A 16,706-nucleotide genomic window follows, 5' to 3' on the forward strand; every position below is an offset into this window, starting at 1 on the left:
ACGCTCTCCGGGACTTGGAAGATCGGAGAGCTCGGGGGGCGTATGTGCGATCCCGCATCCACTTCCTTCGCGAGATGGATCGCGGGTCGCGACTCTTCTACGCGCTGGAGAAAGAGGGGAAACCGTAGACATATCACCTGCTTGTTGGCAGAGGACGGTACTCCTTTGACTGACCCGGAGAGCATCCGGGACAGAACCCGGAGATTCTATGTAGATCTTTTCTCTCCGGAGTCAATCCAGCCAGATAAATGCAGGGTCTTATGGGAGGGGCTTCCCACGGTCAGTGAGGATGGAAGGGAGCTGCTTGAGTTACCTTTGACCATGGCCGAGCTCTCTGAAGCCCTCAATCTCATGTCCCGCGGAAAAACGCCGGGTCTGGACGGGCTGACTGTGGAGTTCTTCAGGTTTTTCTGGGAGATGCTGGGACCTGATTTCACCGAGGTCCTAGCCGAAGCCCTGGAGACCGGTGAGATGCCCCTTTCGTGTCGGCGGGCAATACTGTCTCTGCTGCCGAAGAAGGGGGATCTCCGCCAGATTTCCAACTGGCGACCGGTATCACTGCTCAGCACGGACTATAAGATCGTAGCCAAAGCGCTTTCGCTGAGGCTCAAGTCCGTGCTGGCAGAGGTGATTCACCCCGACCAGTCCTATACTGTCCCGGGCCGGAGTATTCATGACAACATCTTTCTGGTCCGGGACCTGATGCATTACGCACAAAGGACTGGTCTATCACTCGCCTTCCTGTCCCTAGATCAAGAGAAGGCGTTTGACAGAGTGGATCACCGTTACCTTATGCAGACCCTGCAGGCGTTTGGCTTCGGCCCACAATTTGTGGGCTTTCTCCAGATGCTGTACGCCTCTGCAGAGTGTCTGGTGAAGATCAACTGGTCCCTGACGGCACCTTTTGTGTTTGGTCGGGGAGTACGTCAAGGGTGCCCCCTGTCTGGGCAACTGTACGCGCTGGCCATTGAGCCCTTCCTCTGCCTACTGAGGAGGAGGCTCACCGGGCTGGTGCTGCGGGAACCTGACATGCGGGTAGTCCTGTCGGCTTATGCCGATGACGTGCTCCTCGTGGCCCAGGACCTAGATGATCTAGAGCGGGCACAAGCGTGCCAAGAGGTCTATACCGCGGCCTCTTCTGCTCGGATCAACTGGTCCAAGTGCTCTGGCATTCTGGTGGGTCCTTTACAGGTGGACTCCTTGCCCCCCGCGTTTCGGAATGTCTCGTGGGAGGGCGATACTCTCAAGTATCTGGGAGTCTACCTGTCTGCTGCGGAGGTCCCGGCCCCGGAAAACTTCAGTGATCTTGAAGAACGGGTCGTTGCTCGTCTGGGGTCATGGGTGTATCTGTCGAGAATGCTTTCCCTCAGGGGAAGAACCCTGGTGATTAATCAGCTGGTGGCCAGTCAGCTTTGGCACCGGCTGATAGCCATGGGTCCGACCCCCGAATTTATCAACAAGATCCAGAGGAAGTTGATGGATTTTCTTTGGATAGGGAAGCATTGGGTCTCTGCGGGAGTTGCGTGTCTCCCTTTGGAGGAGGGTGGACAGGGAGTGGTGTGTGTTCGCTCCCAGTTACACACTTTCCGCCTCCAATACCTGCAGAGATACCTATTCGCAGATCCGTCTCCGCAGTGGTGCCAGCTGGCAACCAGTTTCTTTCGCCAGCTGCGCAATATGAGGTATGATCGGCAACTGTTTATCATCAGGCCCGAGGGTTTAGGTAGAGACCTCTCGGTGCTGCCGGCATACTATCGGGACTTACTTAAGGCCTGGAAACTGGTCTCCGCGACCAGGAAGGAACAGGCGGTGGGGGTTGATTTCCTCGCCGAGCCCCTGCTGTATAATCCGGCAGTGGGGGCTCGGATGTTGGATTCACCCTCTATTTGCCGCCGGCTAATCCTGGCGCAGGTGACCAGAGTCGGGGATCTCCTGGACTATGGGCGGCGATACTGGGTAAGAGCAGAGGTGCTCGCGCCCCGTATGGGTCTGCGTACTGCCCGCGTCCCTCGTCGCTTGATCCAGGAGATTACGGATGCCATCCACCCCGACTCACGCACCTTCATTGAGGGGTTATTGCAGACCGGAGAGCCTTGTCAGCCTATCAACTTCAGCTCTCCGGATTTTTGCGTGGAACCGAAGCCACGGCAACCCCCTCGGGCTCTTCTTTCCCCCAACCTCAGCAAGTTGGGGGATATGTCCCCGGCGTGTTTCCGCGGCATGCCGAGGAAAGTCCTGTATTCTCTTGTGCTCCATATAGTGCATTACCTCGCCCTTGTCACCCGCCCAGACACCATCTGGAGGCGGGTATTCCCTGCGAACGAGGGCGAGAGACCCCGGTGGAGGGAACTCTATTCATCTTTGGTTCCCGGTCCCGCCGGGGATTTGGGTTGGAGGGTCCTCCACGGTGCACTGAGCACAGGAGAGTATTTGGCACACTTCACGGACTCCCCCGCCGCCTGTCCCTTCTGTGGCGAGCGGGAGTCCGTATATCACATTTATTCGAGTTGCGCTAGACTGCAGCCCCTCATGTCCTTCTTGAGGAGCCTTCTCCTGCAGTTCTGGCTGGGTTTTTCCCCTCAACTTTTTATTTTTGGGTGCCCAGTGTCCCGGAACGATAAGCCTAGGGATCTCCTGGTCAACCTGCTCCTGGCATTGGCTAAGGTAGCCATTTGTAAAACCAGGAAGCAGTGTTTGGAGGGGAGGGTCCCAACAAACATCGTGGCCATGTTCCGGGCGCTGGTGCACTCCCGTATTCGGGCAGAGTACTCGTACGCCGAGTCCACTGGGACGGTTTCAGAGTTTGCCTCCCAGTGGGCGTTAGGCGGGGTGCTTTGCTCGGTACCCCCCATCAAGGGTTCTTCAGAATTAACCCTTCTGTTTTAAGTGCACTTTAGCAGTGTACTTGTTGGATTCATTTACTTTTTTGTTTGACTGGTTTTTTCTTTGTTCTACTTGGTAACAAGTAGAATTGTTGTTTAACTGAATTGGCCGGCTTCGCCGGCCAATCAGTTTCAAACCAGATCAAAATAGGTCCACTCAGGGGAACTTGCCTGCTTGCAGTTTGGCTGTGACATCTCTAATACAGAGTGCTTTTCCTGGTAATGTACAGGTTAATAAAAGCTTCAGTCAGACAGAACTTTGCAGCTAATATTGACAGATTTACTATAAATCATTCTTCCTGTTATTAAACAGGTTATTAAGAATTTATATTAGCGTTAGGGACCCCTGATATGTGGTCTGCCTTGGCGTTGGCTCAGGGGCTTACAACAATTTTGGCCAAAAATGTCAAACTAAAAGACCATTTACTTATTAGATATTTGTCCATATATATTTAGGCACTGTACCGTGTATGAGTCTCACTAGATGTGCTAAAAACTGAGCTTTGTCTGTGTTTTATGTTATGTCTCTGGTTTTAATGCATATTGCCATGCTCAGTAGCACTCCTCTGACACTCATATGCTTATATATATGTTGTGGGTATTTTGGGGGTTTAATAGGAGCTTGTTAGGTGTCCAGTATGTTTTGCAATTCTTGTCCAGCTAGTCATGGCTGATTGGAGGTTGGCAACCTCCTACTTAATTTAAGCTCACCCCCTCCCACATTTAAATGGTTATGGGCTCACTCCATAGCATCTTCCACTCAGGGGAACTTGCCTGCTTGCAGTTTGGCTGTGACATCTCTAATACAGAGTGCTTTTCCTGGTAATGTACAGGTTAATAAAAGCTTCAGTCAGACAGAACTTTGCAGCTAATATTGACAGATTTACTATAAATCATTCTTCCTGTTATTAAACAGGTTATTAAGAATTTATATTAGCGTTAGGGACCCCTGATATGTGGTCTGCCTTGGCGTTGGCTCAGGGGCTTACAACAATTTTGTCCAAAAATGTCAAACTGCGCGCAGTTGTGTCAGTCTCCTACTTGGAGCTGTTTTAATGTAGTGCCTTAAGTCTCCTGGTTTTATCTATGCAGACGGCATTAGCTTGATAAATATAACAACAGGCAGTGAGTCTGCTTTCCTGCTATACACAATACATGATATATACACAATCTGAGCCTCTCTGCTGGGAAACTCTATGTCAATGGTACTGTGAGTTCCAGCCTAACTATACTGAGGGTATTGTGGATTGATTGCGTCTGTGTCAGCGTCACTTCTCAAGCATATGCACTTAAAACAACCATAGGTGTTCGCTGCTATATATATATCATTGCAGGATTGCTGAGTCTTTGACCAGTTAAAGGCTCACTGAGTAGGATACGGTTACCTACAGTCTGCATCTAAACTCCAGAGGGGTTAATACCCTGACTTTCAGCATCCACTGTCCTGTCAAACCCAGGAATATTGCATTTGGGTTTGTACACTCATACATTCATTGACAGGGTTGCACGCTATTGAATATTTAATTCATTTTTTTAAAAACACTTAGTACACTACGTTTGGTAATATATGTTTTAAGTAAATTTATTAAAAGTTAGATTTTATAATATGTAGGTGTGCAGTTAGTGAATTCTTTAGGGGACTCATTCATTTTGTGTTCCCCTTCCCCCTCTTTTTGCCTGAGTAAGTGGACTGCCCCAGAAGTGCCGGGGGCAGGTCCCAAGACAGCCGAGGTGGGAACTGACAGCGTCCCCGAGGACCTGTTGGCCACCGTGAATCACCGCAGTGGTAAGGTATCTACCCTTTACCCCCTGCCAGGTGAAACAGAGACTTTGAGGAAAGAGACATTGTCCATTGCTCGCTTCCCAGTGGAAGCCTCGCCAGTATGTAGGGACAAGGACTGTGTAGAGAAGGATTTAGTGAAAATTTTCTCCTTTAAACCCAAAAAGGAGCGCCTCATTCGCCAAGTAGTGGACCGTGGGAAAGGTTCTGGCCGCCTGGCCTGCTGCTTCCAGGCCGTGGATGACCAGGTAAAGACCGGTTTGAAAGACACTGTGCTATTCCTTCCACCAGGGGGAGGAAGTAGCACTGAACCAGTAACTGTCGCTTCAGAGTGTGCTCTCCAAGAACTTTTTCTGGGGGAGGCTCACGGACGCAAAAGTGAGGTACCCCCACATGATCAGTCAGGGGCACCCCACAAATGGTCTCAGCTGGTCTCGGTTACTGGGGGTGATGTTTCATGTAACCTGATGTGTAAAGTCGACCTGTTAAGTGTACCGGTTATACCATGCAATTTTTCATTGTGTAAAATTGTGTCAAGTAATGTCGTTCTCCAAGCGAGGGCGTTGGATGTTTCACCAGGGGGAGAGTGTAGCCAGGTCTCCCCAGCCTGTCAGCACCCCCCTCACCTTACTGACGATCGCGGGTGCAGCCGAGTCAAATGGCGGCATCCGCGGCGATCTCAGGGGTGAGGGCGGTCAGGCCCCGGCTCGGGGGTTGCCAGGGATGCGTGCGGCCGGTTGCCAAGGCCGCACGCGCGTCTCAGGGCTCCCGGCGCTCTCGGAGCCGGGTTGTAAGGGCGCCGCCATGTTGCGCCGGTTCGCGCATGCGCAGTAGGTCCCAGGCGGCCCCGATTGCTCGCGCATGCGCAAGGAGAACCCTAGCGCCAGGGAGCAGTTGCGTGAGGGCAGGGAAAGCGCAGGAGAGTCGCGCGAGAGTAGAGAGAGAGTAGAGGTTGCGGCGGCCATAAGGGGTTAGTGCAGGTGCAGGAAAGGCGCGCACGCGGCCCCAATGTAAGTACAGCCTCCACGGGACTACAATTCCCATGAGGCTTAGGGCCAAGCACATCAGGTGCCTCATAGGAGCCAATAGGGCTGCAGGACTGCCAGGAGAGCAAGTGGATACATTTCGCGGGCAAAAGAGCACACTAGTCAGTCAGAGGAAGGAACAGACAAGGGAAGGAGGTAGGGTGCAGGAGAGAGGGACTCCCCTGTATTAGGCCAGCACCCCCTTGGTCCAAGATAGCTCAGCTCCCCAGTAAGGTGAGTGTTGCCAGGGGCAGCCCTCAGGTTAGGGACCCTGCCACTTACATTAGTGGGAGCTGGAAAAAGGAAGTCTGCAGTTAAGAGAGTTGGAGTCAGGGAGCTGTAGGGAAGGAAGGGTGCGGGGAGCAAGTGCAGCTTTTGCCCCATATAGGTACCTACACTCCAGGTAGGCCCCAACTCCCCACTAGTTGGGTGGGTAACTGCTTAGGGAGGTCCTAGAGAGGGACGCGGCCCCTAGTTTGGAGTGCTGCCTTGTCAGAGTCACAGCGGGCAGTGCTGTGAGGTCTGACAGGCAGGCACCTTGTTGCGCAGCACGTTGGCTGCAGCCTCCAGTGAGCTACAGCTTGCTGCTGTAGGCGCTGGGACTAGTTAGAAAGTAGTGAGGCTGAAGGGACTTAGGTAGTTAGGGGAGTGGGACAGGTCATTACCCCCTGCCGGCCATAGGAGTTCCCCAAGCCACTACAGGTTGCTGTACTACAGGGACAGGCCCTAGGTTAGGGTTCCTGTCACGTTAGTACCATTTAGATAGATAGGGACACAGCGGCTGCTGCTGTTCCTGTGGAAGCGGTTGGACCCACGTTGGGGTTCACAGAGACGATTCCAGAGTGGGACCGCCCTAGCGGTCCGCACGTGCAAGGAGTTCGGTTGGAGGATCAGACGGATTCATCACACGTCTGACCCTTTGAGAAGATTGTTGCTGACCCGAGCACCGGAGTGCTCGGCAGGTATTATATCATCATATGTGCACCAACAGGCCTAGAGGTTCTTAGTGATTGCACAGTCACCCATTGACTATCTCTGTAGGAGTACGGGACATTGGGTGGGGTTCTTGGGACACTGGGTGGGATCACCTAGTGTTGGGGAATCGTCCTGCGAGACGTCACTGTTAGTGTCTCCTCGTGAGAGGGACACAGGTTATTATTATTTGTTAGTAAAGTCATTAGTTATATAATCACTGTGTGTGTGGTTTCTGAGTGGGTTCCTATGTAGGGTCATTCTACATTTCCATAGAATCCTACACAGGTGGAGGCGCTGAAAGAAGATACGTTCCAGAGGATTCACCCCAGGCTCTCACTAGCGGAGGCTCAGACCTCCTGTGAGCCTGCAGGTATACGCACCACACCGGTAACACCGCATGTTCTACTCACCCACACTATATATGCGATTGGGTGGGGTGGAATACCCATTACATAAGCTACTAATGTGATTGCTTAACATTGCCTCATGTCTCTTTTGCTGGTCAGTTTTGATCAATGATTAAAAGCACCTAACCCAGTTAACATATAATCCAGTCCAATTCACTTACACTCACAATAAAAAATATATTTCATCCAATTTTGGGGGTATTGTGTGTGTTTGTATTGTGGGGCAGGAATGTATTGTGTGTGTGTGTATATTGTGTGGCAGGGGGGTATTTTTTGTACATGTATTGTGGGGTAGTGGGGTATTGTGTGTGTGTGTTGTGGGACTGGTGGGTATTGTGTGTGTGTATTGTGGGGCAGGAGGGTATTGTATATGCGTATTGTGGGGTAGAGGAGTATTGTGTGTTTGTGTGTGTGTGTGTATTGTGGGGCATTGGGAGTATTGTGTGTGTATGCCCCTTTACAAAGCATTAGTAAGACCACACCTTGAATATGGAGTAAAATTTTGGGCACCACTCCTTATAAAATACCTTATGGAATTAGAGAGAGTGCAGAGATGTGCCACCAAATTAATAAAGGTGCAGGACAATCTAATTTATGATGAGAGGCTATCTAAATTAGATGTATTTACATTGGAAAAGAGGCGTATAAGAGGGGATATGATAACTATATAATACATATTCGGGGACAGTACAAGGAGCTTTCAAAAGAACTATTTATCCCTATAAGGAATCGGGGAACACATCCTTTGCGACGTGTTCCCTCCTTACCTGTGTCTGTACAGACCTCTGCACTGGCAACGCAAGCGCGCACCCCCAACCCTGCTTACAGAGCGCGCATGCGTAGCTCTTCTAGGACTGCCACTGAGCTTGGCTCCGCCCCCCGGATGCACCACGCTTCTCTCTCGCGCGCGCTTACGAGACGTCGTGCACCCCTCCCTGGCTGCGCGGCAACTAATTCCTTGCCACTTGTCTCCTGCAGCCTATCGGGGCCGCACCTGCGCTCCGCCTCCTGTCCCATTGGTTCCTGCTTCCTATTTATACCCTGCTCATGCACAGAGTCATTGTTGAGCATAACTCTTGTGACCTTGTGTTCCTGCGTTCTGTTTTGCCTTGCTACTGCTTTGCTACTACCTTGCTAGTGCTTTGCTGCTGTTTCTCTGCTGCTTTCCGTGTACCGACCTGGCATGATCATAGGACCCCTTCTGGATAAAGACCCCGACTTGACTATTGGACTCCCTCTGGATAAAGACTTCGGCTTGCCTCTGACTAGCCGCACCTCTCCATCCCTGACCTCGGCTTTCGGACAATCTACCACTCTCCTGGCTCCAACCCTAGACTACGGCAAACAGACACTAACCATTCCACTGGCTCCGCCCCCTGGATCTCGGCAAGTACTCTCACTAACCCAATCTCTCCAGGCCCGGCTATGCTGACAATCCACCCTCCAGGAGGGGTCCCGCTGCTGTGGATGCGTTGTCTTGTACTTCCCACCTCTGTACCAGGGTCCCACCTTGTTCATGGTGAGCGCAAGCGTTACAGTATGATCAGCCAAACGAACATGGACCCCCTTGAGGTGGGCCAAGCCTAAGCCTCTATTGCTGAGCGCTTTCAATATTTTGAGAATCAAATTGATTCCCTGACGCGAAAGATTTCCCTTTTGTCTGCACGTCAGTCCCAGTCTGGAATTATCAAACTAGCAACCTTTTCCGCTTCTGCATCAGAGGTATCCCTGCCCATGGAACCTCATCTTCCTATGCCCAATCGTTATGCGGGTGACCCCCATGGCTGTAGAGGGTTCCTCAATCAATGTGATATACAATTCGAATTAACTCCTTCAAGTTTTTCTTCTGATAGACCAAAAGTGGCTTACATTATTGCTCTGCTTACTGGAGACGCAGTGGCTTGAGCTTCCCCCATCTGGGAGCTAAGATCTGAACTCACGCAAAACTTTGCATGTTTTAAACAGGACTTTAAACAGATTTTTGATACCCCAGGCCTGAAGGTCACTGTTGCTTCCGCTCTCTTCCATATTTCACAGGATAATAGATCTGTTGCAAGGTACGCTCTTGACTTCAGGACCATTGCCGCAGAGACTGGGTGGAATGATGAAGCCTTATCAGCCGCCTTCTGGCAGGGACTCTATGAAGCACTCAAGAATGAGTTGGCTACTCAGAAATGTCCTACCGACTTGGAGGATCTTATCTCCGTTTGTATTAGAATTGATCAGCGTCTCCAGGAGAGACGGGCTGAACGCCATCGTCCACAGTCCCGGGTAACCAATATTCCCATACGCAGTCTTTCTCCAGATTTTCCTTTACCTCTGATGTTCCGGAACCTGTGCAGTTAGGAAGTCACCAGCTCACTCACTCCTTCCAAGAAACAACGCCGGAAGATAGGGGGACTCTGTCTATATTGCGGGTTACCTGGACATATTGTACTTCGCTGTCCTACTAAACTGGAAAATGCCAACACCCAATGAGGTATGAGGGGATCTCATTGGGTACTATTCTTTCTTCCCCTTACAGTAAAGAAACCCTACCAATTCAGATCTTACTTCCAGTTACCCTTCAGGGTCCTGATTTTCATGCTCACACCTCCGCCTTCATTGATTCCGGGTCCGGCGGACACTTTGTGGACCAAGACTTTGCCATGCAGGATAAGATACCACTGGTGAAGAATACTGTGCCTGTCGGGTTGGAGGCCATCGACGGTCGTCCTCTTCAGCCGGCCTTCATCTCCTTAGAAACTCTACCCCTTTCTCTCTCTACAACGTGTCAAGGAGTCAGGGAGCACAGTACACCAGGGTGAACATAAAAGGAAAAAGCATAACATAGATAATAGTGCAACACTGTATGATGAGATGGAGTATAACCTATAACTAAGATGGGAACAAAGGGAATGAACAATAATGAATGGCTACACAGATTGAAAGGACATCAAGTGGATTTAGTGACCAAACATCATGGAGCACACCGATGCAATGGGGACTTACAGGAAAGCCCCACATTCAGGCAATGTAATTGTAAATCACCATGAAGAATCGATATCCACTACCTCTTATCTCAGAGCTCTTTGACGAACTACAAGGTTCTACAATCTTCTCCAAGCTTGACCTCCGAGGTGCCTACAACCTTATACGCATACATCAAGGGGATGAGTGGAAGACGGCATTTAATACCAGAGATGGTCATTACGAATATCTGGTTATGCCGTTCGGACTTTGTAATGCTCCTGCTGTTTTCCAAGAATTCGTGAACAAGATTGAGAAATGCATGTTTCATAAAACATCCACCTCATTTGTAGGGTATATTATATCCGAGAAACATGGGAGAACTCGGCGGTCACTGCTCCTCTGAAAAAACTCCAACCAAGCGCATAAAAATAAAAAAACTTTATTTAATCAAAAGAAAAGACAGTCCACAGGGACTGTGAACACTCTGACGCGTTTCGTCCTATGGTAAGGACTTTATCAAAGAGTCTCCCATGTTTCTTGTACTTCATACGGGCAGGAGCACGCCACCGGTATCAGCAATCAGCAATCAGGAGTGCCACGCAGTTTTCTTTCAGCAGCACCCGGTAGTTTCTTCATCTGTCATGATGTGACATTGGCCAGCTGATCGATCCTCCGCAACACCGGATGCAGGTGAGGCTAGCAGTCGCTGGATCTTTGATTTACTCTGGGGCTCTTCTCTGATGGGGCTTCTTTGTACCTCTACCAGTTATGCTATACAGACCCCCATCCAGGTTTAAATTGTTTTATTATGGAGGTTGTTTCATGGACATAGTGGTATTTATCCTGTTGCTGCGGTGATTAATTCTGGAATCTATGGACTTATATATCTGCTGAGTTTGTAGCTTTGTCAGCTACTCAGGGTTCATTCTCTGTTTTTCTCTTATATTATATCCGATTCTGGTCTTTCTATGGATCCCGAGAAACTCAAGGCAGTTTTAGATTGGCCACAGCCGACATCTCTCACAGTGATTCCTGGGCTTTGCTAATTATTATCGTAAGTTTATTAGTAATTTTTCCTCTACCATGGCTCCTATAACTGGTCTTACTAAGAAAAGGGCAAATACGTCCTCCGAAGTACTTCAAGCCTTCGACACGCTCAAAAAGGCATTTGTCTCAGTTCCTATTTTGCGTCATCCGGATCCCAACCTTCCCTTCACTCTGGAGGTCGATGCATCCGACATAGGCGCGGGAGCCATTCTTTCCCAGAGGCAAAGTCCCCAGGACAAATTACATCCTTGTGGATTCTTTTCCAAGAAATTTTCACCTGCAGAACAAAACTACGGTCGGTAAACGCAAATTTTTAGCCATTAAAGTGGCTCTTCAAGAATGGAGACACTTATTGGAGAGTACTGAAAATCCCATTTTGATCCTTACCGATCATAAAAATGTATATTGAGGGGGCTCGCCACCTCGGTTCACGTCAAGCTTGCTGGGCTCTTTCATTTAATGATTTAATTACATAATTTCTTATATTCCTGGAACTAAGAACATTAAGGCCAATGCTCCTCCAACTCATTTCAGAGGACAAGACAGAAGACATTCCTGAAACCATCCTACCTCCTAAATACATTCTGTCGGCCAATTCGTTTGACATCTTAGACAAGATCCTGGCTTCCCAATTACACGTTCCTGAGGGTCTAGAGGTGCCGGAGGGTCATTTGTATGCTGCTCCACAGTTTCGGAAAAAGATCCATGAGTGGGGTCACTCCTCTAAATCAGCCGGTCATCCTGGTATGAAACGGACTTCTGATCTAATCAAACGCACCTTCTGGTGGTCTAGCATACTCAAGGATGTCGACGAGTTCATCAGATCCTGTTCTGTCTGTGCCCGCAACAAATCCTCTCGTACCAAACCTTCAGGCTTTCTTCGTCCCTTGCCTAATCCTGACCGCCCTTGGACCCATCTTTCAATGGACTTTATTGTCAAACGCCCTGTTTCTAGAGACATGAACACGATACTTGTTGTAGAGGATCGTTTTTCGAAACAATCACATTTCATACCCCTCAAGGGTCTTCCTAATTCTGCTACCTTGGCTGACGTCTTTATTAAGGAAATTTTTCACATCCATGGAGTTCCTATTTCCATAGTATCCGATCGTGGATCCCAGTTTGTGTCCAACTTTTGGCGAGCCTTTGCACAGAGGTTGGATATTACTCTTCTTTTTTCATCAGGCCCATCAACCCATAGACCAACTGGCAGACAGAGAGGACAAATCAATCGTTAGAGCAGTACCTCAGGTGTTTCATCTCCAATGCACAGGGCAACTGGGTAGACTTACTCCCTTGGGCTGAGTTCACCCATAACTCCTTGAAAAACGAGTCTACTCAAGAGACACCCTTCTTCATAAACTACGGGTTCCAGCCAGCTCGCCTTCCTATTTCTTCTAATCCTTCCGAGGTCCCAGAAGCAGATTCCAGACTCGACTCGCTTCAAGATTCCTGGAAGAAGATCCAAAAGACTCCAGGAGGCGGTCCTCAGACAGAAGACCCAGGCGGATCGTCATCGCCATAAGGCGCCCAAGTTTAGGCCAGGAGACAAAGTGTGGCTTTCATCCAAAAACATTAGATTGAAAACACCTACACTGAAATTGGCTCCAAGGTTTCTTGGTCCGTTCACCATCCTTGAACAAGTCAACCCCATGGCTTACCGTCTGCAACTGCCTCCGTCTATGAGAATTCCGGCAGTCTTCCACGTCTCATTGTTGAAACCTGTGTTTCAAAGTTCTCAGTTTCCTGATGTCTCTCCTAGACCTCATCCTGTCATTGTACAGGGTCAAGAAGAATGTGAGATTCAATCCATAATCGATTCTACAGTAGATACTCCAGTCCAGAGGAGTTCTTCAATTTCTCGTACACTGGAAAGGCTTCGGTCCGGAGGAACGCTCTTGGATACCTCACCATCAGATCCACGCTCCCATCTTGTTAAGGTAGTTCCACGCCAGGTTTCCGCACAAGCCATACGGGAATCGTCCTGAGGCAGTTCCTCAAGGGGGGAGGGGTACTGCAAGGAATCGGGGAACATGTCCTTTGCAACGTGTTCTCTCCTTACCTATGTCTGCACAGACCTCCGCACTGGTACCAACGCATGCATGCACCCCCGCCCTGCTTACAGAGCGCGCTTGCACACGTAGCTCTTCTAGACTGCCACAGAACTTGGCTCCGCCCCCCCCCCGGATGCGCCATGCTTCTCTCGAGCGCGCTCACGTGATGTCGTGCACCACTCCCCGGCTGCGCGGCAACTAATTCCTTGCCCCTTGTCTCCTGCATGTATAGAAATTAGAGCAGTCCAAACAATCCAGTGCTCCAAAAAAATAATTGTAGAGGTGTGTGACTGGGGATACGCTGTATATAAGTTTCTCTAAATATTATAATAGACACACCATGTGATAAAGCGCCCTGTGTGCGAAACAGAGCGTCTTTAGGAACTCTGCCCTACAGCAGCGGCAGCTCTTATTCGAGCAAAAGCCGCTGGCTGTATGTGGCTGGGAAGCGGGTAGCCGCGGCGCGTGGCGGCGCACTGTGACATCACAGTCACAAGCGCGCCCGGCTTCCCCGTCTTCCCTGGCTTCCCCAGGCTTCCCCGACACCCCTGGAGATTAAATCAAGGTAAGCGGGGGTGCGGGGAAGCAGAGGGGCAGAGCAGAAGCCGGGCTCGGGGTCCGGAAGCATAGTAAATTGCGCGCGAGTTGGAGGGGGGGTGTGTGGGGGAAACGCGGCGGCGCGCGGTTATTACTGGCGGCAGCTGGGGTAGATCCCGGCATGCCGCCGGCATTTAGTGCGATAAAGTATGTCGCTACTGTATGTTCTTTTATCAATAAACCATTCTAAAGAAGACCCTCGTGTCCTGTGATGTGCTGGTGGGCTGTGCTCCGTTTTTTTCTATCACCCTTGTCTCCTGCAGCCTATCGCGGCTCCCGCTAGGGCCGCGCCTCTGCTCCTCCTCCTGTCCCATTGGTTCCTGCTTCCTATTTATACCCTGCTCATGCTCAGAGTCATTGCTGAGCATAACTCTTGTGACCTTGTATTCCTGCGTTCTGTTTTGACTTGCTACTGCCTTGCTACTATGTTGCTAGTGCTTTGCTGCTGTTTCTCTGCTGCTTTCCGTGTACCAACCTGGTATGATCATATGACCCCCTCTGGATAAAGACCCGGACTTGACTATTGGACTACCTCTTGATAAAGACCTTGGCTTGCCTCTGACTACCCGCACCTCTCCATCCCTGATCTTGGCTTTCGGACAATCTACTACTCTCCTGGCTCCAACCCTAGACTACGGCAAACGGACACTAACCATTCCACTGGCTCCGCCCCCTGGATCTCGGCAAGTACCCTCACTAACCCAATCTCTCCAATAGAAGCAGTTTGTATAATGTAGCTACGAGAATTGTGCGTTTTTTGTAAAATAATTGGCGAATTGGAGACTTTTTTGACAAATCGATCAGATTGTCAGAGCCAGAGTGAATCACACTTCGGAGCTATGAGAATAGTCCCCACAGAAACATAGAATTTGATGGTAGATAAGAACTACTTGGCGCATCCAGTCTATCTATTTCCTATCTTCTGTAAAAGTCCCAACCATATTTGATCCTTGTCTTTAGTTCTTATTAGGATAGTCCTATTTCTATCTCAAGCATTTTTTATTTCCTTACTATATTAGCCCCTACAACTTCACATGGCTTTCCCCAATAATTCACCACCCATTCTGTGAAGTACTGCATCCAATTTCCTCCTTGCCTGACACCCTCCATTCACAGCAAGACCTATTGTTCTAGCCCTTCATTTTCTCATGTATTTGTTTATTTGCTGGCATGTCAGTTGACACGGGGCCCAGGACATAATTTCAGGGAGGGGCAGTCGTACAAGCCAGACACACTCCCAGAGCTGCCGGGACAGGTCCCCCTCCCCCCCGTGTCAGCAGCTCCATTCTTGATAGCAAGGATGACACTTTTTTCATACAGTAACTGCATAAGCGAAGAGCTCTGCTGCTAATTAAAGAATGAGGAGTTTTGAAATTGCTGTGTATAATTAAAGCGATAATATAAGTGTAGCACCTTTCCCCCCACCTTAAGTGAGCTCCTGCAGCTACCTGATGTTACTGGTGTGGTACGTACCTGTGAGGCTGGAACAGAAGGTCTTGAGATACTCCATAATGGTGTGGGGAGACATCAGGACAGGTTTTCAGTTTGAATCCCTCAGGTTACAGTGCCTCCAGCCAGCAAAGATTCCAGAGTGACCAGGATGGTCCATGCTGACACTTCTTTTGCATACCAGGCAGTTATCCACACAGATAGAAATGTAACTGATGTTTGCTGCCATTACACAGCAAGTCACAGCATTCCCTTCTGGAGCAACCCTCCCTTTGTATAAGGCCCTGCAGGCCCCATCCAGCTCCTTATCCTTCATGGCACACAGGATAAATCATACGCCAACTTTGCTGAGGGAGGGGACACAGACTGGCCGACTTCTGGGAGAATGTCAGTATATCCCCAGGGTGTGGCTTGTAACCCTGCCCATAACAGGCATCACATTTAGGTCATGTGACCCAGCCAGTAAACCCCCCCCCCCCCAAGGCTGACACGCTTTGGTTGTTGTTAGCCCTGCCCCTGGATACAGTAACAATGCATCCAGGCTGCAGTAGTAAACTAGGCCTATTGAAAGAGCTTATCCCTCACAGATCCTGTACCTTACAGGACTTATACTGTGAGGGCCCAAAAGAAGGATAGCGGCCGGAGGGCTAGACTATATCTGCAAACTTACTCTGTATTTAAATCATCAGAGCAGGCATAAATGTAACGTTTCAGGACAACTGGTCCTGAAACATTACTTTTATGCCTGCTCTTTGAAACGATGCTCGTCTCAAGCAGGAAGTGGACCCGTAGGGCTGAGGTACGATGATGAAAGAACCGAGTAGTGTGTTGTAGGCCTAAGGTCAGGGCAGGCAGCAGAGTTGCGTAGTCGATGTGGATGCAGAGGTTGAGGCATGCTGGAGACAAGAAGAGGGGGGAGGGATCCTCCGGCGCCGTGTTTCACTCAGATTTCCAGGGCACATGCAATATAAAACAGACAGAGGGACCGCCATCAGGAAAGGTTAAATCACAGTGGTATGCTGGGGATGAGATGTATGGGAGGCACACTTACATTGAAACACCAGAATCCACCTTGGGTGTAGTGTGTGCTTCTTAGTGTGACCTCAGGAAAAGGGAGAAAACAGGAAAAACATAGTATAATACTGTTTATTGAACAAAATTAATTAAAAAAGAGATTGCCAACTCACAAGCGGCCATTAAAAAATGGCATAGAAAGGAGAAGTTTTCAGTCTCTGCCGGACTTCCTCCCAGGTGGTTAGGTGTCCGCGTGGAGTCTGTCCCAATAGGTCGGATGGTAGTGCAGCGATGTGGGATGAAAATCGGGTGATTTGCCCAGACTTGTGCACAGCCTGGTCTCTCTCCCGTTCGTCAACCTCCTTGCTGCTGCTTCCGCCTTCCGCGCATCCGCATGCGCTCCGGTGGTGATACTGGCCAAATTGGGATTCCACTTTACTCCTCTGTATGGTGGCTTGCGAGGACCAAAAATCCGTCAGACACGTTTCGCTAAAAGCTTCCTCAGTGATGTAGATGCATGTAGG

The 16,706-nt window shown here is 49.7% G+C and overlaps 1 protein-coding gene across 1 annotated transcript in view; it reads left to right on the forward strand.

The window, feature by feature from the left end:
- Positions 1-16,706, forward strand: part of DPYS (dihydropyrimidinase) — a 144,435-nt gene that overhangs the window by 49,940 nt on the left and 77,789 nt on the right. The gene's annotated exons all lie outside the window — the stretch shown is intronic.

Source organism: Ascaphus truei, chromosome 2 (genome assembly GCF_040206685.1).
Source record: "Ascaphus truei isolate aAscTru1 chromosome 2, aAscTru1.hap1, whole genome shotgun sequence".
In the NCBI taxonomy this organism is placed as follows: domain Eukaryota; kingdom Metazoa; phylum Chordata; class Amphibia; order Anura; family Ascaphidae; genus Ascaphus; species Ascaphus truei.